General features: G+C 44.3%; 1 protein-coding gene across 1 annotated transcript in view; it reads right to left on the reverse strand.

Moving 5' to 3' along the window:
• LOC119173479 (potassium voltage-gated channel protein Shaw) overlaps window positions 1-26,782 on the reverse strand; it is a 149,004-nt gene extending 122,222 nt beyond the window's left edge. Inside the window, exon 1 of the mRNA XM_075894958.1 lies at window positions 26,731-26,782. The gene's annotated coding sequence lies outside the window, so the exon portion shown is untranslated. The remainder of the gene's footprint in view (window positions 1-26,730) is intronic.
• Between the last annotated feature and the right edge of the window lie 30 nt (window positions 26,783-26,812).

The raw sequence follows: 26,812 nt of genomic DNA on the forward strand, positions 1-26,812 counted from the left end.
CACACGCGAACTTGTCACTCATTCGTATGCGTGAGTGAGTGACGTCACGGGTGATTTACGACAAGAACGATCCCCAGTGCTTCACCCACTCTTCATGATTGACTTCATGGAGATGCATATTTTGTTTTTCTGTTGGTTTGCTTAACGATGGGCCTCTGTATTGTGAAGTAGAGTTGCTCATGCTGAGACTTGTCTGTTGTGTGTGTTCTTATCGAGAGAGCTGTATGTAATACGTCTCTTCGGCATAGCGCAAGGAAAATGTGCGTGACCGCGCCCTTTGCAGTAAGTTCCTAGCCGCCATTCCTTGGGCTAACTACATCGCAGGAAAGCTAGTTTTACAATTATGAAAAGCGTGTTTTGGATCGCACATATTCGCTTTAAGCACACCCACACCATTTGAGATGTGCCGACGTTAATAAAACAGTTCGAAAGAATGCACTTTGCTACCAAACTATGCGCATTCAGGAGTCCCTAACAACCCGGTGCAATGCTTTACCGTTGAGCGAAGACCCTTTTCCTACAGCTGTGTCTGCCTGGATTGGAACGCAAGAACACATCGTCCCCTAAAGAATCTCTACCAAGCCACTGTCAGAGAATTCTATTCCAGACTCCTTTTGGATTTTCAGTGGTTTTCGTCTTTGCTCTGGCAAACATTACTTCACGCATTGTACTCTGCGCGGCTGTGCTCTATTCGACATTGACAGTGAGATCGCAGTTACTTTGCTTCTTCCATCGCACTTTCCTCGTAGGTTCACCTTCCTTACATTTATATATCTCTCTCTTCGCCTCCAGTTGCTCGGTGGTTCTGCGATCTATCCCTTACACGCCGAGCCAGTGGCTGAAGCTAATAAATTCGGAGCGGCTCAAAAATGTGTGTAAGATGAAGCGGAAGGCAGGGTGTGCAATGTAGAGCAGGAGTCCTCTGACAGTGGCACCCACACACACACACAAAAAGAAGTAGAGATGTAGAGCGATAGAACGCATGAAAGAAGTGCCAAATGTCTGTGGCCCTTACCGGTCGTCTGCTAAAGCTGACGTTCGCGTCGAAGAAGCTGGGGGTCTCCAGATGCACCTCTTTTAGTGAATGCTCTCCACATTCTCTTTCCCGCTCCCCTTTCGCTTTTCTCTTTCCCTCGCCTTCACTGCTTGCATCTTCTCTTCTCCATTAAAGTACCGAAGAGACTCAAGGGAACGTCTGGAAGAGCGAGAGTGAGCTTCTCCGCATGGCCGGCTTTCGATCCTTTCATCGTCTATGGTTCTGCTCTCTTTTTGTTTTCAGTACGCGCGTTCTTGGTTTGTGCAATCACTTTTTGGAAGCGCCATTCTTTCACGCTTTTTTTTCCTTTTCTCCATCACCCTTCTCCTGTGCTCCTTTTGCACTTGGGGTCTTTCAGGCACGAAAATTTGTCCTTTCATCTCCGACAGCACTCCCACGCCAATTCTAACGCACTTTTTGGTTGCCGTAAGGTCGCCCGTGAAAGGACTAGGTAGTCGACTCCCTAGGCATGCTGAACAAACTATGAAGAAAGACACACATAACAAAATAAAGTCAAAGGAAGAAAGTTGCCTCATTTCCTGCTGGTCCCGCTGAGACTACACAGTGGGGAGTCAATACTCCCCCCTCTCCCTTTCCTCTTCCCATCTCATTCTCTAGTGAAGCAGTCGGGCTATATTTACTGCTAACTGTGCCTCTCCGCTGAGCCAATCGTCTTCTCTTTAGAGGGCACCACGCAACAAAGTCACTGTCCCGCAAAAAGAAGGGCACCACGAGGAATACAGACAGCGTGGTGCCTGCTGCTGCTGCCGCCTGTTTGTTCTCCGCGCTATCCCACTCGTTGAACGGCTCAGGACAAATGGTGGAAAGGGCGCACATGCGATTTTCACGGTGGCTAGCATAGATGCAAGGCATGCTATGCGTGTGTGCGCGACGTATTGACGTGGATTTCCGCGAGAGGGAGTGTGCGGTGGAAGTGCGGTGCATTTGTCGTAACCCTATTTAAGCAATGTGGTTCCCGCTTTTCACCGTTCTCTTGTTTGGATCTCTCGGGTGCGAGCCGATTCCCTAGGTGACGGGTGTTTACTGTTTGCTCTGTCGGTCGTGGCGGAGCGGGGCTCTTGCTGAAAATTGACTTTACGCTCTGCCGCTTTTTGGCATCTGTGCCCCCAGTCCCTTGTCTCGAGAGAATAAACCGCAATTTCGGCAAGTTGCTCTAAGAAACGACATTGCAACAGTGACAACTGGAAAAGCAGCACTATATTGTTTTTTTTCTACAGCGACGTTCTTTCCCTGTTATTTAGGATAATTACTTCATTGTATCAGCATTAATGGGGGAATAGTGGGAGCATGATTCTGGAGAGACGCGACTGGGACAAGTAGAAAAGTACGCGCGTTTTCTAGAACATACTGTTTGAAATGCACATACAATTGCTTTTATTCATTTTGCACCCCAATTTTCATTTTAAAAGAGTTCCTCGAGTAACAGAGGCGAAAAGGAGACGTTTGTAAAACTAAGGATGCTTCGTTGTATAGTAAAAAAAAAAATTATTTTTGGCATGTGCCGCGATTCAATTTATTGACACATTACTTTCAGACGCGCACGCTATCTGATCGAAAAGCCAAAAGGGGAGTTTCATTAATTAATGAAGTTTGGCTAATAAACTTTTGTACTAGGTATACATAGCGGCACTTACCACACTATATGACTTGTCACCGCTGCGTTTGTAACTGTCACCGTTTTTGGGTTGAATTGACAAGCGACTACTGGTCTATTCGTACTATGTGTGCGTACCTTCAACTCTGTTAGTTTATACACAGTAATCAGCCGTAATTTCATTTCATTTATTTTATTTTATTTCTTCAACCTTAAGGGCCCCAAGGCATTACATAAGAGGGGGTCGTACATCCAGGTTGTAAGTTTCTAAGCAATGTAACAATATGAGGATACACAATGATTACAATGAATAAGCAAATAAAGAACAGAAGCGGAAATAACACGCATAACAAAACATAAAAAAATATGATAGGCGCATAATAAAACAGCAGGTGCCATTTGAGATAAATATATTCCAGACTGAGCCCTCTTTAAGCACTGTCTTGTTTTTTTTTTGCGCTTGTCGATAAGTCACTGGTTTTTCTAAGCTGGTTAGTGACCACTGAACTTAACCGGACATTTCTCCTCTTTTGTTAACAAGATGATGATGATGTATATAATCGAGGTGTTACGTCTTAAAATACGGATTGTCTCGAAATTCCGATTATGAAGGACGCCCTGGCGGAAGGCTCCGAAAATTTTGACCATCTGGGGCTTTCCAACGTGAACTGACATTGAGCACACCCCTCTATAGCATAACACCTATACATCTAAATGCAACCGCCGCAACGGGTGTCGAACCCCCGACGTTCGTTTTAGCAGCCGAACACTGCAACCGCTACACCACCGCGGCAGGCATTTGTGCGCGCCAAAATTTGACACTCTATTGATATCGACCCCAGTCGCCAGCTGTCGGTCGGTAAAGTCCGTGCTAGGCTGGCAAAATCCGCGGCGGGGAACCATTGCGGCAGAACCACGGCCGCTGAACTCTGCTAGTAAGCGTCCGATAAGAACCACACATGTCGCGTCGACTAGTCCAAAGGTTCACGCTTCTGAGGAGGCTGCGCAATTTCGTGGTTGTTTCTGCGGCTCACTGTGCGAGTTCCCGCAGCCCCGGCTGCCTCCCAGAAGCTCTGATAATTCTTGTGCCTGCAGGGCGTTGCGCGTCGGGGTGATTGCTGTTTGCCTATAGGAATTGCTTTCAACTTTTGTGGCTGTTGAAAGACAATCGAACGCGTACTCTGCCACTGTACATTTTTCGAAACTCAAGGATGTGCTTCGCAAGCGACACTCCCCGTGGCGAAGACAGGTGACATTATTGACGCACTAAAGGGAGTCGGGTAAGATAGATAAACCATGTATAGAGTTGCGACGTGATCAGTGCACGTTAAAGAACACCAGGTTGTCGAAATTTGCGGAGCCCTCCATACGGCGCCTCTCGTAATCAAATCCTGGGTTTCGGACGCAATACTCCACATATCATCATTATTATCTTTCTTGAAAAGCAAAGAGATTCTACGGCCTGAACAAAACTTTGTAAAGAAATTTCTTGTAGTTTACGTTTGTTTTACTTGTGTGGTCTACGTGTGTAGTGCACGTGTGTGTCTACGTGTATGCGTTGTGTGTTTATCAGTGGATGTATCATAACGATCTCCCAGCACCTGTAGTACCATGTCAGGCGGATGAGCCGGAAAAGCATCACCAGCTTTAATACCTCTTTCTGAAATCACAAATTTCGTTAATTTCATGGGAATATTCATATAAGCTTTTATAGGAAAAATGAAGGTCAAGGTTTCAGATTTAAATTTCACGCCGTATAATCTCCGCACGTGACTTCGCCAAGTTAAAAGTGACATTTTCGTCTTTTGGTGACATTGGCTCAAAAGTTTTTTTAGAACTTGGTCCGCTAAGTCATGGCCCCATAAGAAAACAATTCACTTAAATTTTACCTATTTAGAACGGCGCAAGTTCTAGTATACGTCGTGAAAATCTATGACGTGATGGCAAATTGCGCCGGCATTTTAAGGTGGCGTCGGCACCCGCGTTTTGATATCGCCTTCTCTCTCTTAGCAATCGTGGTAGTTAGTGAGAAGGAGCAACTGACTGATTCAATAAAAGTCGTTTATTATCTTTAGCGCCTCTTTACGATAATGAGGTCCTGGAACCCTGGTCAACTCGTTCTTGCATGCGCAAGGCCACGGAAACCCCTTGTTCACCTCGGTGGCACAGGTGTTATGGTGCTAAGCGGCTGACTCAAAAGTCGCGGGGTCGATTTTCCAGCCACTTCCGTCACATTCTGATAAAGCTGTAGTGCTAGGCTCGCGCACTATACGATGTTATCATCCCCATAATCATCAGCCTGACTACGCTCACTGAAGGACAAAGGCCTCCCCCATGTTCCGCCAGTCGACTTGGTCCTGTGCTAACTGCTGCCACATTATAATCGCGAAATTCCTAATCTCACGTGAACACCTAGCATCCTGTCTCCCCCTCACCCGCTCGCCTTCTTTTGGAATCCAATCTGTGATCCTTAATGACCAGTGAATATCTTGCCTTCGCGCTACGTGCCCCGCCCATGACCGTTTCTTCTTGATTTAGAATATGATGTCCTCAACACCCGTTTCTTCCCTGATACTCCCTTCTTGTCCCTTAAGAATACACCTATCATTTTCCTTTCCATTGCTCACTGCGTCATCATCAACTTTTAGTTGAACCATTTGTGTAATCCTCCAGGTTTCTGTTCTATAAGGAAGTACCGGTATGGTGCAGCTGTTGTATACCTACCTCTTGAGGGGTAGTGCCAATCTACCAGTAGTAATTTGAGAATGCTTGAATGAATGTGCTCTGTTTTATTCTTATTTCTCTAGTTACTTAACTTTAAAGTTTGGTTTTGCGGTTACTACCTGTCCTAAGTAAACGTACTCCTTTACAACTTCAAATGCACTGCTACCTATCTCGAAGCGCTGTTCTCTTTACAAGCTTGTTGTACAGTACTTTAGTTTTCTGCAGATCACTTTTAATACCTACCCTTCTGCTCTCCTTGTATAGTTCAGTAATCATGAATTGCAATTCGTCCCTGAATTACTCAGAAATGCCATGTCATCGGCGACGCGCAGGTTACTAAGGCATTCTCCATTAACTCTTATCCCTAACTCTTCCCATTCTAGGCTTCTGAAAACCTCTTGCAAGCACGCGGTAATTAGCATTGGTAAGATCATACCCCTTCGTCTCACACACTTCGTTATTGGTATTCTGTCGATTTTTTTATGAAGCCCTATGGTGGCTGCTAATCTTCTGTAGATTTCTTCCAGGATGTTTATATATGCTACGCGGACGCCCTGATTACGCAGTGCCTGCATGGCTGTTGATATATCTGTACTGAATAGAAGGCCTTCTAGTAATGTATGAGTGATTCTTAAAAAAGAAAAAAAGAAGAATAAAGTGAGCCCCGTAACTGTCTGCAACATAGTGCGACACTTCAACAGTGGCTCACGAGGGATGGAGGTAAGAAGGAATTAAAATGGATAGGGATAGAGATAGGGTCAGGGACAGAGAAACCCACATACAGAAGTAAAGAGGAGATAGGCAAGATGGACACAATCGAAGGAGTCCGAGGACAGAGCATCCCTCAGCGAGAGCTTCACGGAGCCAGGAAATGGCGGAAGACGAGCCGGTTAGCTAGAGCTGCGCTGTCGTGGGAGATCGCGGGGGCACAAACGGTCGGCACGGAATCCAGCGAGGGAGTCCGCCTTCTAGTAATCTATGAAAGCTCTTATATTGGTTGGTTGTATTCTGAGCATTTCTCTATCACGTGATTTATAGTATGAATGTGGTCGATTGTTGAGCAGCCTGTACAAAATTGTGCTTGTTCTGGGACGTTAAACCCCACATATCAATCGAAATTGTGCTTGGTACTTTGGTTGATTAAATTCTAATGTTGTCTTAATTTTGTTAGCAGTTACTTTTGTAAAAAGCTTGTATACGAAGGAGAGCTAGCCGATAAGCCTGCAACTCTTCAAGCCCTTGTCATGCCCCTTTCCTATGAATTGAAATGATGCTACAGCATTCTTCCAAGATTTTCGTAACTTACACGTCCAGAGACACTTTGTAAACAGGGTGGCTGGTCTTTACAACACAAACTGTCCTCCATTTTTCAGCATACCTGACGTCAGGTGATCCTCACCAGCAGCTTTGCCTCTTTACACTCTCCTCAAAGCTTGCCTCACTTCTTCTGCTGTTTACTGTGCGATGTCAGTGCACGTTAAAGAACACTAGGATATATATATATATATATATATATATATATATATATATATATATATATATATATATATATATATATATATATATATATATATATATATATATATATATATATATATATATATATATATATATATATGTGTGTGTGTGTGTGTGTGTCACCTCTTTGGTCGCCTACAGCTTCCAGCACGCAATGTTTCCCAGCCGAAGAAGATGAAGAAAAGGCCGAAAGTTCGAGCTCGAAATCTGTCAGTGGTGTAGCAAGCCGTCGACCAATGAGGAGACGCAGCAGCACGCCTACATACTCGGTCAGATCTAGACGCTCCGGTTTTTCAACTGGGGTCGCCGACGGGGCAACATTAAAAGGGCGGCATCCGATATACACTTCTTTAGGGAAGAAATTGAATAGCCCTCTGGAGAGTCGTAAGGAAGAATAAACATCTTCTCTGTTCTTTTTCTCCTTCGATCGCCAATTCTTCCCCAGAGCGTGGTCCCGTAGCTTCTATACGCCTGCACTTATAACGGAGTATCAAATCGAATTCCTCCCGCCTTTCAGAATGCTCGCTCAGTGTGCGGTGCGATATATGAGCCCCGGATTTTTCTAGTATTTGTCGCATTATTATACCAGTTTTTTTTCTTGTTTAACGTTGACGCGGTCTATCGCGGCCTCTTAAAGACCTGATGTAAAAGTAAGTGAATCGAGAATTAAAAATAAAGCAAATAAAAAAGAGTCGGAATTGCAAAAAAAAAATTGTTCCGGGTAGGTTTTTTTTTTGCTCTTTTCAATTCGCGAATACAAGAGCCATGGGAGACGAAACAAATCTGAGCGCGATATTCCCTCAATGGGAGGACAAAGACGATGGCACATATGCCTGTTATGTAAAGGCCCGCGACAGTAACTTCGAATTGAATCCTCGCTCGCAAACAGGCTTTCAATCGCTGTATCGCTAGCTTCGTGGATCTTGTTTCGTAACACTCAATTTACATAGCCTCCTGTCACATCATTTACCCTACTGTCACTAACTCTTGTTGTTTTAGCTCTCACTTTTTACCCCCCTTTTCTCCTTCCCAAGCACAGGGTAGCAAACCAAAGCCTTCTTTTGGTCAACCTCCCTGTCTTTGTATATGTTGTTTGGCCGAACATGTGGCCGGTAAAGAAAGCCAGATTACAGTGATACACACAGGCACTGATGGCAGTGAACAGAGCGCCGGCCTGCTTTATGCATGAGCCGTCAACTATTCCATCCCTATCACTGGTCGTCGCGCAAGCTCTGGAACAAACTCGAGTGATGGCGTCCTGCGCGCAATCTTAACAAAGCAATCTGCAATAATCACGAATTTCCTCGAACAATGAGACGTAGTTCGCGCTCCGCATTTATGACTAGCTGTCTAGACGAAATCCGAATGAAACGAAAGTGAAAATAAGAAATGCGCGTGGCAGTAGGATACTGTAGGAGGAAACGATGACATAAGAATGTAGAAGCGACGTTAGAGGAAGACACTTATCAAGGGGGTTGGAACATATTGGGGCGAGTTATTCCCGTTTGGTGTTAATCCGACATAAGAGTGAGTGTGGAAATACGGAAATATATGCGGCTTTGTCCTCGGATCTCCTAATTGCAGTTTTACAGCCGGTCTATCAGAGTTGTAGTAGAACTAAAAGGCGGACGAGTTGGAACCTGGGCATCATTGTGTAGTGCATATAGTGAAAACAGAAAAGAAGGAGACAGGACAAAGCGCTGGTCTAACACATGAAAATTTATTTCGAAGAATGCGTATATGCACCAGGCGCCTCGCAATATTACACCTGATCACGTTCTCACAATGTAACTGATGGCTGGCTAAGGCAATTGCCGACACACTTTGCCATGTGGCACGCCTCGGCTATCTCTGTGTACGTTGATTTTCGAATATATTTTCAGTTCTTAGACCAGCGCTTGTCCTTTTCTGTTATTTTTTGTGTTTTGAATAGTTGGTGCGATGCGTCAGTGCCTTTAGTGGCAACAGCCTCTGATTCCGTGCTCGACGTGCTAAAGCCACCTTGTCATCTGAAGTGTGTCGGGGCTCTTCTATGAACGCCTTGCAATTTCTTCAACGCACACTTTTTTCTTTGACATCCGAAGCAAGGGAACTTTCAAACTCTAAGTGAACAATCTGGACGAGTGACTCCTGAGTGTATCAATTGCATTGATACTCACTATAGCTTAACCAGCACCTCTTAACGCGCAAATTTCATTCACGAATTTACAATTTCCATTCATGAATTAACGCGCAATTTCATTCGCGTGTCATCATTCACGAGGTGAATGATGACAACACGTGTGTGCAGTATATACAAAGTTGTTTATTACTCTCTGTTTCTCTCTCTCTCTCTCTCTCTCTCTCTCTCACACACACACACACACACACACACACACACACACACACACACACACACACACACACACACACACACACACACACACACACACACACACACACACACACACACACTCACAGACAGACAGACAGACAGACAGACAGACAGACAGACAGACAGACAGACAGACAGACAGACAGACAGACAGACAGAGGCGCGGACATCGAGAGAATGCAGTAGCGAAGATGTTGAAGAGTGCGAACATTTAGTCCCTGTAACGTTAAGTTTCTTCTCACGGTCCTTGTGTATTAAAATACATTTTAAACAACATCTCTAATGTGTATACAAGAAAGTTTGTATAAAAATTAGCAGATGCTTGCAGACAGCTCGTGTTCACTGGTGAAAGCAACAATGCAATTATACACAGTGCTATAACATAGGCATGTAGCTTCTTCGCGGCTATCTGTAGACGACGGAACACCGGTTTTACGCTTTTTGTTTCTAAATATGTACGTTCGGAAGTCAGCGATTCCTTCAGATATATAAAAAAAGAGCGTCATCGACTAGCAGACATCTTGCCCAGTAAAGACTACGCCCATTTCGATTGTCATCGAATAAATTATTGTCGTATTGCTATTTCATAAAAAATATACATATAAAGGCCAAATAGACTTGCTTGACTGACTCATAGTTGGACCAGTGGACAAGCGCATAAATCAGTTATTTAATCACTCGACTGACTGATCGATTACTGGTTTTTCCTCTTTTCCTTCGCAAGAATCAACAGGAGAATAAAAGGCGCTGTATTCGTTTCGAAGACGTCTTAAAATTCTGATTGCAACAAGTTGTCTTCTTCGTCCTCCTTAATTTCCTTTTTCTTTATGAATTTTACATTGATATATGAAGGAATATTTATTTGAAGTATGATTCAGTTGATTACATAGAGCGTTGGCTTCATCGTATCGCGAATCGCAATTAAAAGAAACAGTACAAGTTCTCCAATCAAAGGGGCCAATCTAATCCCCGACCTTTTGGCAAAGTAACGCATTCGAAATGCAAGACAGTGGATCAAACTGATACAATAAAAACGAACTCTCTACGTATCGCTGGGAGCAAACATTCGAGCTACAGGATGACAGGCCTATAGAAACACGGCGTTTCTTTTTCGAGCTGCCTTCCTAATCAAACAAAGGGCGAATTTTAGAAATCACAACAAGAAAGATGCCCTGCCCTCGTTTGTCAGACTGCAAGAAGCCGAGTCAACCGCGCTTCGTTTGTCGCCCCACTTTATTTTCTTTATTTCTCGAGGAATTCTGAAAGAAAAGGGAACGGATCTCGGCTGAAAGGAACTCGCTTCCTTTTAAGAGGCTTTATAGTTGTCACTCGCTCGAACAAGAAGCGGCACTTGTTTACTTTAGGCGATCAATGTTTGCTTACGGGCCGCTTCCTTTGTAGGATTAAGTTCGCCCCGTCCGGAGCGTGCGCTCTCTTTCTCTCTCTCTCTCTCTCTCTACGTTTATCTGCGGCGGCGTATAGGCCTTATACCTCCTCCCACGTATAGCTGTGCCGCCGATAGCAACATGTTGTCTCTTACTGCCTCGGCACTGAGCTTTGAACGTAGGTGCCGCCCAATTATTTCTCGGCTTCCTCCGCGAATCCTCTTTTAGTTCGGGGCGAACTTTTTGACCACAGAACTTTCCGGTATTGGTTCTTTTCTTAGTTTATATTATTTTTTTTTGGCGCAAACACGCTCTCTAAAGTTATTTTTTCTTGTCTTTCTGGCTTGCTAACATCTTCTCCACACTAATCGGTGAACAAACACGAGCGAAACAAAAAGCCCGCCTACGTCGTTCTTAAATAAATGGACTAGTAATTTAATTAATCGTGACCATCCACGTGAGCGTTGGTTCAACAGACTGTCAGGCAGATAACTAAATCCGCCTTCATAAAGGCTGCTTTCGCGAACGGATAGAGTTCTTTTTTTATACATCGAAGCCGTTGTACTACTAAACGGTGTGAAAACTCTCCTGTCCTATGTGCGTCACAGAAGAATCCTAGAGGCTTACAACGAGGGTTCAAACTGAGGACGACATTTCCGATGGCGGCGGAAATGTTGTAGGCCCGTGTGCTCAGATTTGGGTGCACGTTAAAGAACCCCAGGTGGTCGAAATTTCCGTAGCCCTCCACTACGGCGTCTCTCATAATCGTATGGTGGTTTTGAGACGTTAAACCCCACAAATCAAACAAACTGAGGACGAACCAGCGAGCAATGAAAAAAAAAAAGGGGGGGGGGGGAGAGAAAGATTTCTGTGCACTTATGGGGAGAAGCCTCATGTGAATAGCGAAATGATATTTAGAATAACTGCCAGTCGGGCATGCTGGTATAAGTTCATGATGAAACAAGCACCAATAATTACGAACACCCAGAAAGGGCACAATATACTAACGCCTACTAGCAACTGAAAATTTTGATTTCGAAATGAACACCCTTACATATGTATAACACGCATATACGTGCCCCCAAGACACCCCTATTATCATCAACTACGTGAAATAACGGTTATAGGAGTGGTGTTTGTTATTTCACGTTGTTGGTGTTAAAATTATTGGTCTGTGGTGACGTACATGCGTGTCATGCATATATAAGAGCATTCGTCTTGAAATGAAAACTTTCAGTTTTTAATATGCGCTCGTGCTGCGTCCTTTCAGAGCGATCGTACTTATTGGGGGCTTGTTACTTCAGAGAAATGATGAGTGTAACGTTATGGGATAGGAAGAGAACAAAGTAGGTTAGGGAAGAAACGGGGCATAGGGATATATATCATAGTTGAAATCAAGTAAAAAAAAAATGGACATGGGCCGGGAACGTAGGGAGTAGGCAGGATAACCACAGATCACTAAAACTAACTGACTGAACGTTCCAAGAGGAGGCAAATGCGTGGAAGGCATACAAAGTTACGTGGGCAGATTAGATTAATACGTTTGGGGTTATAATGCGGCAGGAGAAAGCACAGAACCGGAGTGATTGGCAGCACTTGAGAGGGACCTATGCCCTGCGGTGGGCGCAGTCAGATTGACGATGACGATGAGGACGACAATGTCTATAATGATGATGATGATGATGATGATGCGTGCAAAAACATTTAGCAAGTACTTTCCACTGACTTTAGGCAAGCGCCACTACTGAGACCAGGTCCACTAAAGACTAAGAAAGGAACAAACGAGCGGCAAACGCTAAATAAAGGAACTTCCTACCACTCAAAAAAAAAAAGAAAAAAGCTTTTTTGATTGCGGCGTGAACGAAAAGGTCGTTCATCACATCGGCGATAACGAGCATGTTTTTTTCCTATAAAAAAGAGATTATATTTTTAACTTTGTTAAAAGTCGACAAAAAAAAAAAATGACCGCTTATAGCGTCACTCAACAGCCATGTGTTCAATCTACTGGTAGGACAGAAAATCTTCGCAGGTAGACCTATTTTGCACAAAAACAAGCATGTATAACTTGAAATTGCATTTTACGCACTTGAGGCAGCTTCAGGTTGCGCCAGAGACTGATTTTTTGGTTTTTTTTTCTTCTCACGCATTCAAATAGGCGCACGGTGGCGCTGCTGGCAGTTTGTTCCCTTGTTTGCATGGCACCTGCAAACAGCCGAGAAACGCGAGCATGGCTAACGCCGTCGCTCATAAGAACAAAAAAAATTGTGTGTGCGTGCCTTAAATTACCACTAAGGTATTTGTTTTATTAATATGTAAAACTTGAGGAAGCCTGCAAAAACCACTCGTTTCAGTTTTCGACTTTCACCGGCTGTACAATTGTCATCGCCTCCGCCGATCATTCTTGTGGGGATTCATACCATCGATGGAAGGCGACCAAATGTGGATGAAAAACAACTTTTGATGGTTCAGCGAACTGGGAGCGCGGGGGTAAACACAGACACAAAGCATGACAACCAATGCTCGTGCTGTGTGCCTCCTCTTTGCTTTGTGTCTGTGTTTACCCCCGCGCTCCCAGTTCGTTGAACCATCATGAATTACCAACTAGCCCACCTTTCCATTCTATTGAAAAAACTCTGTTTTGAAAATTTGTACACACTTTCTAGAGAAACCGCTGGAAAGTTAGACACTTGATACGGTACGCTTTTTGTCTCAACACAAAACAGAAATGCAGTGAAGGACGGTAGACAGTTTCTTTAGTATTTCTTGGCACACGTAACCATTAATTGAGAAGGACTCGAATTAAGCATCGAAAAGAATCCGTTATAAACTTGGGAGCGGCTGGTTTAAGCTTCGCCGGTTAACAATCTGTACGGAGTGCTTCAGTGGTGATACTTAAAGCAAAAGCCTTAGGTGCCTCATCGAACGTGAAAATTTACAGATGGCATCAGCGTCCCGCGGATTTAGCGTCAACACGAGAGATGGAGATATTTATCATGCCGAGATGACGTCACAGGCTGCCGAAATTCGGGACGTAATGATGACATTACTGTGAAAACAAGATTATGACGTCACGTAACGCTGTCATCACATGACATCCTCGTTTAAGTGGGCCCATCACGGAGCCACCACGTTAGCTACGGGAAATTTTCGCAGTGGCGTGGCGGAGAATCGACCCATGAACCAAGAAAAAAAAAGAACATGGCTCTCGCCTTAGTTATCTTAGGCGAAGAAGTCTATGGCGTGGGTGTGTGCCGCAGATTACCCAGCGTGGCTGATTGTCACTGACTTCCACGTGTGGGTGTGGGCCGTAAAAACCTAGCGTGGGTGTGTGCCGCACATTCCCCAGCATGTAGGCCTTATACTCAACTGTACTCTATAGGCGAACACATAAGGGACACAGTGAGGTTTTTGATGGAGTTAATGAAACTTTTTGTGCTTCATTTTCTTGACGTGTGTTCGTTATAGCAGGTGAATACTTTTTAGTTGCTGCGCACGCCTTTCCGATATTGTTTCATGCAGGAAATATAGCGGAATTAGCAACAGCGAATGAAAAAAAAACACTGCAATACATGGCTATACAGGTGGACATCTCTTACGTAGACAATGAATTAAAACAAGTATTAGAGTGACTAGAATTAAGCTTGGCATCAGCGTCTCGCTAATCTCGCACTCATATAACGACAGCTCCGGAGCCCAGCGCTTTAGTTCATGCTGCTCATAAAGCGTGAAGCTGTGAGATATAGGCACTATGTCTGTTCGCACTCAATATGATTTGCAGCTCGCAATACATGACCAGACTAGCACCAACACTGCACGATGGCATTGCCATAAAAATAATCACCAGGCTAGCACTTGTTAATACTTTTTACCCACTCAATGTTTAATGGTATCGCTTTGAAAACCTAAAGTCCCTTCCATTGCAGACGCTGTGTTGGAAATAATATTCATCGTGATTGGGCACCTCACGTTCACAAGCACGCAGCTGATTAATCACGCGCGAGTACGGTAGTGACGTCTACATTCACTTTCACTACGCCCTCTAACGGGAGTCGGGAAGCAATGAGCCTGGTACGCTCGCTCGCAATGCTTTGCGCACCGTCAAAGCCAGACGGGGACAATTTTTTTTCTTCTATTTCGCGCCATCGCTACGCTAGTTCTTTGAGCGGAACGGGGATGAAGAGAAATGGAAGGCGACCACAGTCGAGCGAAATAAGTCTTGTTGGAAAGAACTGCGCAAAGGAGCTACGCCATCGGGGGTATTGGAAGAAGGCCCCCGATCAAGCGACTCGCTCATGCATCCAAGCGGCAAGTGTGGGAAGAATGTAGAGCCCCGGCGGTGGCGGTGGCGCCTGGGTTTTGTGGAAGACACCCTTCGTAAGTGTGAGATAGTGCGGTGGTGTTGGAGGCGGGAAAAAATGAAGAGGAGAGCGGAAGAGGTAGGGAATGAAGATGAAAAAAGCTGCTCTGAAAGACGAAGTAAATCTGCAATGTTATTGGTGGAAACGAAAATATGACATTCGAAAGAAATGAACGATCAAAAAGAGGGGTGAGAGGCACAGGAAAGAAATGAAGAAATAATCGGAAGCAAGATTAAACGGAAGAAGAAAGTAAAAAGGAATAAATAAATGAAAAAAAAGAGCCCATTCCACTTCATGACAACCACTCGACCGCCATGCTGAAAGGGTCACGAGGACGATGGTGGTTTAGGTACAAGTAGTCATGAGTGTAATCATTTCGAACATCACCATTATGACTTGCAGTGTCATCATCATCGTGATTTAGTTTCGCCGCTTTCACGAAGGAAAAAAAATACGATGATGACGCTCCGATGATGACGCAGCGCCGCTCTTATCCATTGGAGCAGGTGTGGAACACTCTTTTTACCAGGTAGTGTCAGTTAGCGCTTGAACCTTTAGTGAGAGCACAGCTGACTAATAAGCCCTCGCATACTACCTGAGGGAACTGACTCTGCCGGAACGAGACTGTCTCTATGATCGAATGAAGGAAAGGAGAGAATTATTGGAGGCTCGTTTGCTTTTTTGACACAGCCTTAAACACCCTTAACGCGACGCCGTCTGACACAAAGAAACAGTGTTGCACACTGACCCTCATAGCTCAGAGTGGCGCTTACCAACGCTCTCAGGGTTCACACACACACGAATGCCCGATAAGGGGACGCCCGCCATGATAGGTCAGTTGGTAGGCGTCGGACAAGTAATCCGATGGTCGCAAGCTCGGTCACCACCAGCGGCATGTTGTCTTTTCGTCCACTAAACATTATTCACATCTGTTTCAGAACTGCTACAGTGCACTTAAGAACAGTACAATTACGTCATCTATACCTTCGTTCGCTTCATCGTCTGCTGGTTTTCTTTAAGGTTGCATCAGACCAAATAACGAGCCCTAGAAAATTCTCTTCCTTCACAACTAGTACCAATACTACTGCTGCTACTACAAAGACGACGACGACGATGACGACGACAAGACGAAGAAGTTGAATGCAGAAAAAAGAAAAAAAAATGTAGAGACATTATTTTTCTGAAACGATAAAGCAACACAGCAGAGTGAATGGAAGCATACATAATTAGTGGAAAGGGAAGAATGACGAGCGATAAAAAACATAAAGGCAGAGGAGGTCTTCCTGAGTGTATCTACGCAGGTGAACCAAGAACCAGGTGGCCGGTTTCTTATCGGTGCTACAGCTTGCATGGCTGGCAGTAATGAGCTTTTGTCTTGTTTTTTTTTCCCAATTTCTCGTCGAAATTGAAAGCATCGTGGTTTTAGCCTAGGAGATAGCAAAAGAATAGGGGGATAACGCGCTATTATTCTTAAGATGAGCGACCTACAGACTAGAAAATTGAATAAGACCCGCGATTTTTTTTTAATTTTATGTGGCACTGTCTTAAATAAAAAGGAATGTTCGTGTATATTTTAGGATATGTCTTGAGTGGTGACGACCAAAAGTATAAAATAAAATGATAACGACAATGTATGAGATTGCTTGCCACGGTGCAGGCTCATAAAAACCAGGAGGCCTTCGGCTTTTAGTCTACTGAGTGAAGTTAAGAATTGGGAAAGATGGGGGACAAGGTTTTAGGGAAAATAGCATAGATGAGGAGCAGGAATAAACGTTTATTGTGTGAAGCAGGGATTTTTCCTAATGCATAAAAACATAAGAAAAGAATGGGAAGCTACAAAAAAGAAAGTTGCAGAAGTGTTGAAAATTCTCGCTCATGCAAAGCTGTGGATCAAATAGCTTTTTATGAGAATGTCCAAGCAATCTGAATAAAAAAAAAAACAAATTCACGAAAGGTGCATGATTTAGGCTGTCTTCGTTGTTCTCGTCTGTAGCTTTCCGCACTTGTGGGGAAAAGGCTTCACGAATTCGCTATCTTAACTCTTTTTTATTGAATTTTATTAGAGTGTGGAGACCTTTCGAGGTTTAGGCTGTTGTATGCTGTCGTTCTATAAAGAGACAAAGACGCACAAGAGGAAAAAAAAAATGTTATAAGGTGTTATGGCACCCAGAACGGGAGCCTTGTTTTTGGAGCTGACGACGGTTAAATATAGTTATTTGTAATGGGTGGACTTCTAAAGCGTGCCCTTGTCGCCCAATTCAAATGTTTTGACACCTGGCAAGATTCTACGCTTCTGTCAGGCAATATGACATGCGTTGAGCAGATTTATACTTTCACACGACGTTCGTACAGTGCCATTTACGGAAGCGATTTCAAGCAGTATAGCATCGCTTTGTCGTACAACATCTGCTTGCCCCGCAAACGGCCTGGGTTGAATACTCACTCGAACTGAATATTGTTATTTATTTTGTTTGCATCTTTTTCAATTTTTCGGTCATTGACAAGATGATAATTTTTGCTGAAGACGTATGTACGCTGTACGTATTCTATCATGTTGCGCTCTTCGTATTCTCTGTTATTTTCTCTCTTGTGAAGCTTCGTAGCGTGGAACAAGAAAAAGAACAAAACTATATCTTGAGGAAAGGGGTAGAAAAGGGGTACTCGGAACCATGTTGTTTGGGGCCCCAATTCCAGGGCTCCACTGGCTTGCGCCGCTCGTCCAAAACACTGAGACGCACGACAGGCACAAGCGTTTGTGCATGTCGTGACTTTTGTCTTTTGTGCGAAAAGTGTTAGATTAGGCGAGTGGCGCAAGGCATTGTGCCTGTCGTGTCTTTTTGTTTTTTGTGCAAGATTTTTAGCGCTTTGAAGCTTGTAATTGTGGATTACCAATTAGCCCGAAGCAGCGCATTGCTCACTTTATATCTCTCTGTCAATTTATATGTCACTCAATTTATATATTATAGCGCAACGAACGGGTAACAGATGTGAGACACAGAAAAAAAGGTTTAACAATAGACTAATACCACTCATACATTGTGACTAACAATGCAAAACACTTACAAACTCCAACCCTGTATACTGAAGACGGCGACTTCAACGTACACATTATGGACCTTAGCATCTAGCTTCACTGACTATTCACAATTCACTTCGCGAAGATGCGTGAATTTTCCCGCAGCTCCTAGCTAACAACTGAAAGAGTAATTATTACTAGTACGACCCCAAATAGGAAGAAAAAAACACAGAAACAAAGATATGGTGCAAGAACCCCATGAAACAGAAAAGCGCGTCGCCTCTCCAATAGCAAGCCTTGACTTCCCGGGGAAAACGATGGACGCTTAGCACGACGCGAGTATGAAAAGAAGAACATTGTGTTATATTATGTAGATTAGATGGATACCCGGGAAAAAAAATTGGGCCTCAGCTCAGAACGGTAGAAATCTTCCGATCACTCCTTTCAAGAAGAGTAAGCAGCTGAAGGAAGAAAAGGAAAAAAAAATCAAAGTGCGATACAGTTGCAAAGTATTGCAAGCTCAGAGCAGACAAAAAAGCGAGTAAACGCCATTTGCGCATAATTTGAAAGCAGATGAAGTTGCCGTTCCTCTTCCAGAGCTTAATGAATGCACTGTGGAAAGAGCGAAGAATGAAAGAAGAAAAAAAAAGAAAGCCACATGTAGGCTGAGGAATCGAGTGTATCAGACAGAGTGAATGAAGGAAAAGTGAATGAAGTTTGGGTAACGCACGGGAATATTTTTGTTTTTGTTTTTTTTTGATGCCGCAGAGTGACACGGCTCGACAAGCAGCAACAGCAGCAGCAGCTTTGGCAGTGACACAAAAACAAATATGGCACCCCTACTTTGCATTTGCACTCGCAACACGAGCGTAATTAGGAAGCATTAATCAGCCGGCGAACACGGCCATGCGAGTGTCGTGTGGCGAAGCCAAAGAGCGGCTGCTTTTGTTTGCGAAATCCTGCTGCAAGGGCACACTCGACGTCGCCACCATGCGTGTTCGGTTTAAGGCTGTAGAAGCTTGAATTTTTTCCATTGATTTTTTTTTGCCTTTTAGCATATGTGTGTCGAAGAATCCTGTCGTCGCGAAACGAACTGTCCGATTTTTTCCGCCGTTATTTCCCATTAGGCTCCTTAAAGGATTCCAAAAGAGTTGGACTGAACAGAAGTAACGCTGACAGTGATGACCCTATAACTACGTCGAAAGACGGGATCTTGGTTTTGTAAAGAGTTCGGAACATGACGACTCGATAAATGAAATCAGTGATGATACTGGCGAAAGAACAACTGCAACTCGATTTGGCATCGCAATAAGACGCATGCTTTTTACACCGCGCACATATAAGGGAGTCTTTGTTAAAAAAACAAAAAACAAACAAATTGCCAGGTCTGCGCACGGAACGCGCAGCAAAGTCACTGCAAAAGCTGGAAAAATGGACTTTTAAAGTCTTTTTTTAACATTCTTTGGATAACTGCTACAAGCACACTTGCTGGGTATCCGCTACCCCATAAATAATCATTTTGTTTAGTGAATTACTATGCTATCTGTCGTCATTCATCAAAGAAGCATGATATCCACTACAGACTTGTAAGAAATTTTGTTCACATTTTTATTCAGTGGCTTGACGACGATATATTATAGAGGTGGGTATGCGCCAAAGCCGATAGGTGATTAAGAACAAGCTTTTGTAATGGGTTGGAGAACTGGACGACCCACTGGTTACGCGATTTGCAATGTGTTACGCCTGGTTGGTTTTTTTTGCTGTTATAAAATGCTTTAATACTCAAACTAACGCGATTCCTTTCCTGACATCAAGCGCCTGCCTAAAGGAAGGTGCTTGAGACTCCTTGCAACGGAGTCTCAAGCACATTCATGGCTCTGCGGTAGAATGCAGGGCTGGCAGGCAGAGGACTCTGGTTCGAAAGTCATTATGTTCTTGGTGTTTTGATTTACTGAGTTTTTTTTTCTTATTTCGTGCGATAGCGATTACAAACACGGACAGCGGCGGTGGACAACAACGGCGCCGCACTCAGCCCTTGTTGGGATCTCAAAACACCTTTCGCTGCAAACACACACACACACACACACACACACACACACACACACACACACACACACACACACACACACACACACACACACACACACACAAAAACAGCAGCATTTTCTTACAGCGAAAAAAAATGGCCCGAATCTACAGGTTACACTGTAAGTGCCGTCGAAAGACGATAGTCTTGCGTCTAGAGAGAGTGAACAAAACGTTTATTTGATGTTCTGCGCAAGAAAAGTTGTGAATGGTATTCTGCAGGCGCTGCGTTAGAGTGCCTCGAGCGTGTGGCGGAGGCGAACGAGCGCATCTCAACACGTTAGACACAAGTGCCATCTGGCAGTTATCTTCGAAAACGAAGGCGTGCAGCTCGCGGAGAAAGATGCGCACCAGTCTCGGAGGTGATAAGGTGTAGAACGCAAAGCGACGGGCTGGTGCCACCACTGCGACGTCGTAGCAAAGCGTTGGAAACTAAAAGCCTTATTCTCCAGCCTCTCATTCCCTCTTCGCAGCCATTGGCATGTTGCACTGTCAGCGCAGCGCGATTAAATGCTACATTCCTTAGAGTTAGTTACTTGTGTGTGCCTCTTCTAGTATAAAGATAGACATTGAAAACACCGAAGCGTTGTTGTGGCGCCTCAGATATGCGCGATAATTGGTTTTCAATTGACAATCGCACAACTATGAACGCTAAACCTTGAGAAACATTGGTGGGCGCTGCGGAAGTGGTTGGCCGTTTGGTGTTGTTTGAGGTATCGTTAGAGCGGACAAACAGACAAATGTACAGACAGACAGACCAAAATTGTTTTGTTGAAGTTCCCCAAGAAAGACTATCGTCTTTAAAAACGGGGTGGAGGTTGGTGTGTGCATGCCTTGTCTGCTACGCTTTTTTACTTCTCTCGCATTGCGCAATGATTCCTGCCGCCTTTTGCCATCCTTCATGGGGACCTTCGTCCAAGTACTTAGGAGCCCCGCCGCGGTGGTCTAGTGGCTAAGGTACTCGGCTGCTGACCCGCAGGGCGCGGGTTCGAATCCCGGCTGCGGCGGCTGCATTTCCAATGGAGGCGGAAATGTTGTAGGCCCGTGTGCTCAGATTTGGGTGCACGTTAAAGAACCCTAGGTGGTCTAAATTTCCGCAGCCCTCCACTACGGCGTCTCTCATAATCATATAGTGGTTTTGGGACGTTAAACCCCACATATCAATCAAATCTAAGTACTTAGGAATACAATTCAGTTGCTACAGGTAATAGCGACGGTCATGCGTTCATATCCAGGCAGTAATAAAACGTGACAAAGCGAAATGACAAGTGACCTCCAGACAAGATTGCCGTATAAAAAACGGCTGATTCCCGATGAGCCCACGCTCGAGAGAATATCGGTCGAGAAGCTTATAAGGCTGTAAACATTCAGAAACGTAAAGAAAAATTGAAGCTAAGTAGAAAATAGCAACGTAAAAATTTTTCGGGTTGAAGGTGTGGGAGGGATGTTGGGGTTCTGGTAAATGAACTGAATTGACGAAACGAAAAACCAAACAGTTTGTTTTACTGCGTGAAGGCCTGCGAGGAATTAATTTAAAAGCTAAACTTAAAACAAGGTTTCAGTGGCACGTACACAAACCGCCGGAAAGTGCCGCCGCGGCCTTCCCTAGCGTTGCTGCTCTCATCATTGTTTGCGTGAAAGTAGAAAAAAGAATGGTGTGGCAAAACATTTTCTGAGTCGTTGCTAAGGGAATGAACTGTAATGTCAGCCTAAACTTTAACTATTGTGTGCAGATGCCATGTTTTTGTCTCTCAGCGCTATATTAAGAAATAAAATTACAAAAATTTGCTTCGTGGACATAGGCTTCGTGGGTATGCACTTGTTCTCTCCTTTTTTGAATATTAATATAGTCGTATGGAAAAGATACAGACAAAAAACTGCCACTCATGCACAATAGCTAAAGATTTGGTAGACTCTACAAGATGGCGACAACAACAACAACAACAACAAAAAAGAAAACACGTGCAAAAGTATGAACCCGCTACGTTGGGGATTATCTTAAATGTGCCGAAAAATAGCGCAGGCCAAGCTTTTTATCGGCGTCGCTGGTCGGACGCGCTCAGTGGATCCGGAAATGAGGACTCGGAAAAAGCGGCTTCTTTGTTTCACGCGGCCTCGAAGCTGGCGTGCGGCCTTCTCCGCTGCAGCATCTGTATCCTTTTCCCTTCCTTTCGCGCCTGTGGTTTGACGAGCTCTGGTGCGAGTCCATGGCGCTACGGCGGTGTTTCAAACCAAGGGTCTCGAAGGTCCTCACGCACACTCATGCTACGGGCCAGCTCATCTACGTGCGGCTTTCATCACGCTGCGTCACGTGAAAGAACAGACGCGTAGACTGATGAAAATTTCGTAGTTTGCAGTCGCATCGATAAGACGGCGATAGGAAAATTAGAAAAAAGAGGAACAGCCTGCAGTCGACACGCCTGTTCAGCGGATGTTGGTTTTAAACCCCACGCAGTGAGAGTTCTAATCAATGGAGCTTGCAATGCCGGAAGTGCTTCACATGAAGATTTGCTTCCCAGGGGTGGCTGTGCTTTCCTTACTAATAGCTGAAGTTGAACAACCTACAGCGTCTACTAACACTTGAAGAGAAAGAAAGAAAGATAGATAGATAGATAGATAGATAGATAGATAGATAGATAGATAGATAGATAGATAGATAGATATTGCTAAGTATTTGCTACGTGACAATATTTCATTTGTTGAATAGGCTCAAAGCTTAATCTGCACTGCAGCACTTTTTCTGCGCATCTTATCATTCCGAATAAACACGGAAAGGCATTTGCATGTTATACAGCGGTCATTTTCGTCTTGCGAGGTTGTTGACATGCGTTAATTAGTATTTGTTGCACTACTCACATTAATATTTTCATTTGATCTGTCTGGTCCGTATCCTAGAGTAAGGCGCCCCTTTTCGCTGGTTGAAACGAGGACACTCATTAGTATATAATCAGACGACAGTTTCTTTGTCCCACAAGACACGAAGTTGCATCATCTCTACAGACAGCACTATATAATTCATTATTTTCTTCTGTTGTCATTGTTCGCCACTCCCTTCAATTATTCAACATATATCCGCCAACTGGAGTCAGTTAACCTTCTTATCGTTCTTAGCCTCGTAGGTTTATCATCAGGCTATAGAGGTCGAAGACTACGACTTCCGAGACTGACGATGGACTGCTTGGCAAAGTAATCCAACTCGAAATTGAAACTTTCCGCGTAAACTGTAACAAGTCTGGCGTTTTATGGTGTGAAAAAATTATCGCCCCCCCCCCCTCTTTTTTCTCCACTTTTCAATTTCCAAGTTTTGCGGGATTTAGTGACAACTTAGTTGTCAGTGCCAGTCAAGCACATTCGTCAAGAGATCTAATACTAACTTCATTTCTTTCATTCATGAATAGTTACTAAATCACGCGCAGTCGAAGTAATTTGAGGAAGACTGGGCAGTGTACCTTAACGGATCTTCGGACATGATGGGTAATATTAGGCCTCCAACCTATTATATTTCTTGGGACTAGTCAATAAAGTGATTTTCACTATTTCACTATCAGTGTACCTCTTCACGCCGTGATTAGCCAGGGCGAATACCGTCAAAGCAGGTGGGAGGACAGCTCTTTCTTTCTTTCTTTCTTTCTTTCTTTCTTTCTTTCTTTCTTTCTTTCTTTCTTTCTTTCTTTCTTTCTTTCTTTCTTTCTTTCTTTCTTTCTTTCTTTCTTTCTTTCTTTCTTTCTTTTCATCTGCCACCTTACATGGCCACAGGTGAATCTGGAGTTGCCCGGTACGCTGTACATATTGCGGGGGGCTTCCTCTTCTTCGTCAGCAAATTATGGCGCTTCTCTCAAGTTGTGGACACTCACTCGCTCGAGTGTTTATGCTCGCGGACGCGTTTGTCAAAGTGGAGAAGCAAGAGATAGAGAGAAAAAAAAAACGTCGTCGCTTCAGCCACGCATGTGTCCAACACATCCGACAGGAAGAGAGCGCACACGGCGTCAAGAGGACGGCGTTTCGGGAGACTTGTTTGCCCAGTGGTCCCGCGCGGCCCTCTCATTAGGGCCACCGCCTCCTCGCTCCATTGTGTGCGCCTCTGCCGTCACGATTCGGAAGGGCGCGTGCGAACGACGCTTCCTTTCGGCTCGGTGAGCGTCATTGACGAAGTTGCGCGCCTGGCCCCCGCGCCGATAGAATGAGGTGATGACGACGACGACATCATTTCCACGTGTTGGGGAGCGTGTTCGCCGTTTGCGCTCCACTTCTCGGGCGAAGAGGCACCGGTCGCCGGGACTGATTGAGGCCGAAGCGACGTCGGAACCTGCCGGTGCGAGTGACGGGAGCGTCCTAGTCAAGACTCGCTCGAGTCGACGCCTTGCGTTCGCGAGCACTGATCCGCGAGGTTATTCGTTATTGTCAGAATCTTTTTCTTCATCGGCAAAATACATTTGAAGGAGTTCCTGTGAATTTCGAAAGCATGGTTCTTCTCTCAACTTGCTCTCTGACTCGGTGGTACAATGGTCACTGTGGTCGGCTGCTGACAAGAAGGTGGCGGGTTCGCCATCGACAGCAGCGGTCGCATTCGGAGGACCATGTGCCGTATGATCTTACAGCGCATTATAGAATAACAGGTGGTCCGAATTTCTGGAGCCATCTATACTACGACGTGCCTCACAATCATACCATTGTTTTGGCTCGTAAAATCCTTAATATTATTGCTAAGATTATCATCCCTTTATTGGCCTTCAAGTGATTCAATTAGTCGCTGTGTATTCATGAAGTAAGCCTCTTAGAAATGCGTGCAATGGAAGTCATTATTACACCAAATACACTGTGACCTAAGATAATGAGGTTACTTAGCATATTCACCATCTTATTTGCTAACTTGCGGGGTAAGTTTAGTTCATAGCAATCGTTAAAACATGTGTACTGCTGTGCTGTGTCAGAAGGGACATAGAAGCGGTGCCTTTTGAATATAGCGAGGATTCACGATACGCTTCAAAAATGACGACGTTATGTTTTCGCCAGCATCCGCACCTGCCAGGTGTGTGCTTTTTTAATTAGCCCCATTAAAAACTGAAGGATAACACAGCCTAGAGCACAGCATTACCGTTGCTGGACACCAGGCATTTGGTTTCATTTTTCCCCATTTCATATATTAAGGAGTACTTAACCGGCACTCAGTGGGTCGAGGTGGCTTCTGCAGTATGTTACCGCAGGTGCCTCTGTTTTAGTCAGATTTTGTGAGTGCAGATAAGAAAGAACGCAACGTTGAGTCTTACATGCAGAGTACGGATTTACTTGTACGATTTATTTTACACTATAAAAGCGTGCAGTTACAAAAATTGTGCGATACACGTACAAGGAAAAGATTCCATTAGTTTTCAAATCAACTTAAATATGCTTTTCCGGAAGATAGCGCGATAAAAACAATCGCAACTTAAGGAGCTACGGTGTACTTACGAGGCAACAGTTCTAAAATCCACGTGCTAGCCGATTCGTATGTTATGTTGTGGACAACTAGCGACGCTGAAAATGCTTCGTCGGTAGCCAACCTGCCAGTCATGCTCTCAGCAGTGACATGGGCAGACCAGTCAAGCCTGCGTCACTAATAATGCATCAATACTGCATCGCCGAATACAACATGATGGTATAGTCGTCGAATATAATACTTTGGCCGTGTCAAGTTTACCCGTCATTGTAATTCAGTTGTTAAAGTGATAGGCAGCCTCAGCGCAGTGAGTGTAATATTTTCCAGGCATAGGAAGTCCAGTTTGGCTAGGTTCATCTAATATTTAAGTCTTCACCATAAAGAGATCCTTGATTACATTTCCTTTACCTTTCTGGCTGCATGCTCTCTATGTTGACCACTGAGCCTGCAAGAGAATTCGCACGAAGTATTATTCGTAGGAAAGCATGAGAGGATCGACAGGCTGCTCGCTTTCGTAAGCTGTAAGCTATCATGCCTGTTTGACAGAAAAAGCCCGTATACACAAAGAACGCAAAGACAAGTATAACAGAGAACTGTTTATGAGGAGGCTGATAACGGCCACCTGTAAGTATATAATTGTGACGTACTGCTCAGAAAGTAGATAATAGAAATAGAAGTTAGTGATAGGGGGTATTGAAGTAAAGTGAAAATAAATAACGGGGTTACAAGCCTCAAAGAGGATACTTTACAGAAAAGCTTACATATTGTGAAGAGAAACGTAGAGACATCCTTTCTGTCATCTCATAGCCATTCCAGCCATTTTGTCGCGTTCATTGTAATGCCAAACTCGTCGAGCCCACTCGTATTAGAATGTTCGATAAGAAAAACCTCGGGCGTATTTATTGTTTATTTTATGGCGAACCCATTCCCACGGGAACACACGGGATAATGCTGTATTCACAAGGTGAGTTTAATGCATCCCGCTGAAATCTTGAACGACGCAAAAATGCTTCAATACGTCCCTGTAGATGCGACATCGTACACCGTGTATGATTCACGGGTGCTTCCAATGAGCGTCACGGACGCACCCGAGATTCCGTTTTTCTTTTTCGATGTTCAGTTTTAGCAATATGTTTTCCAACGCGGAACGCGAATCCAAAGTTTATGAGATTTGCGAAGCTCTCAGAGTAGGGTTGCGCTCACCTGCAGGCGCGTTGTGGCCGGTGTCCGAACGAAAAGAGATTGCAGCCTGCACCGACGTCGGAAGCGCTGAAAGAAAAAGACA

This window comes from Rhipicephalus microplus, chromosome 5 (genome assembly GCF_043290135.1).
Source record: "Rhipicephalus microplus isolate Deutch F79 chromosome 5, USDA_Rmic, whole genome shotgun sequence".
Taxonomy (NCBI): domain Eukaryota; kingdom Metazoa; phylum Arthropoda; class Arachnida; order Ixodida; family Ixodidae; genus Rhipicephalus; species Rhipicephalus microplus.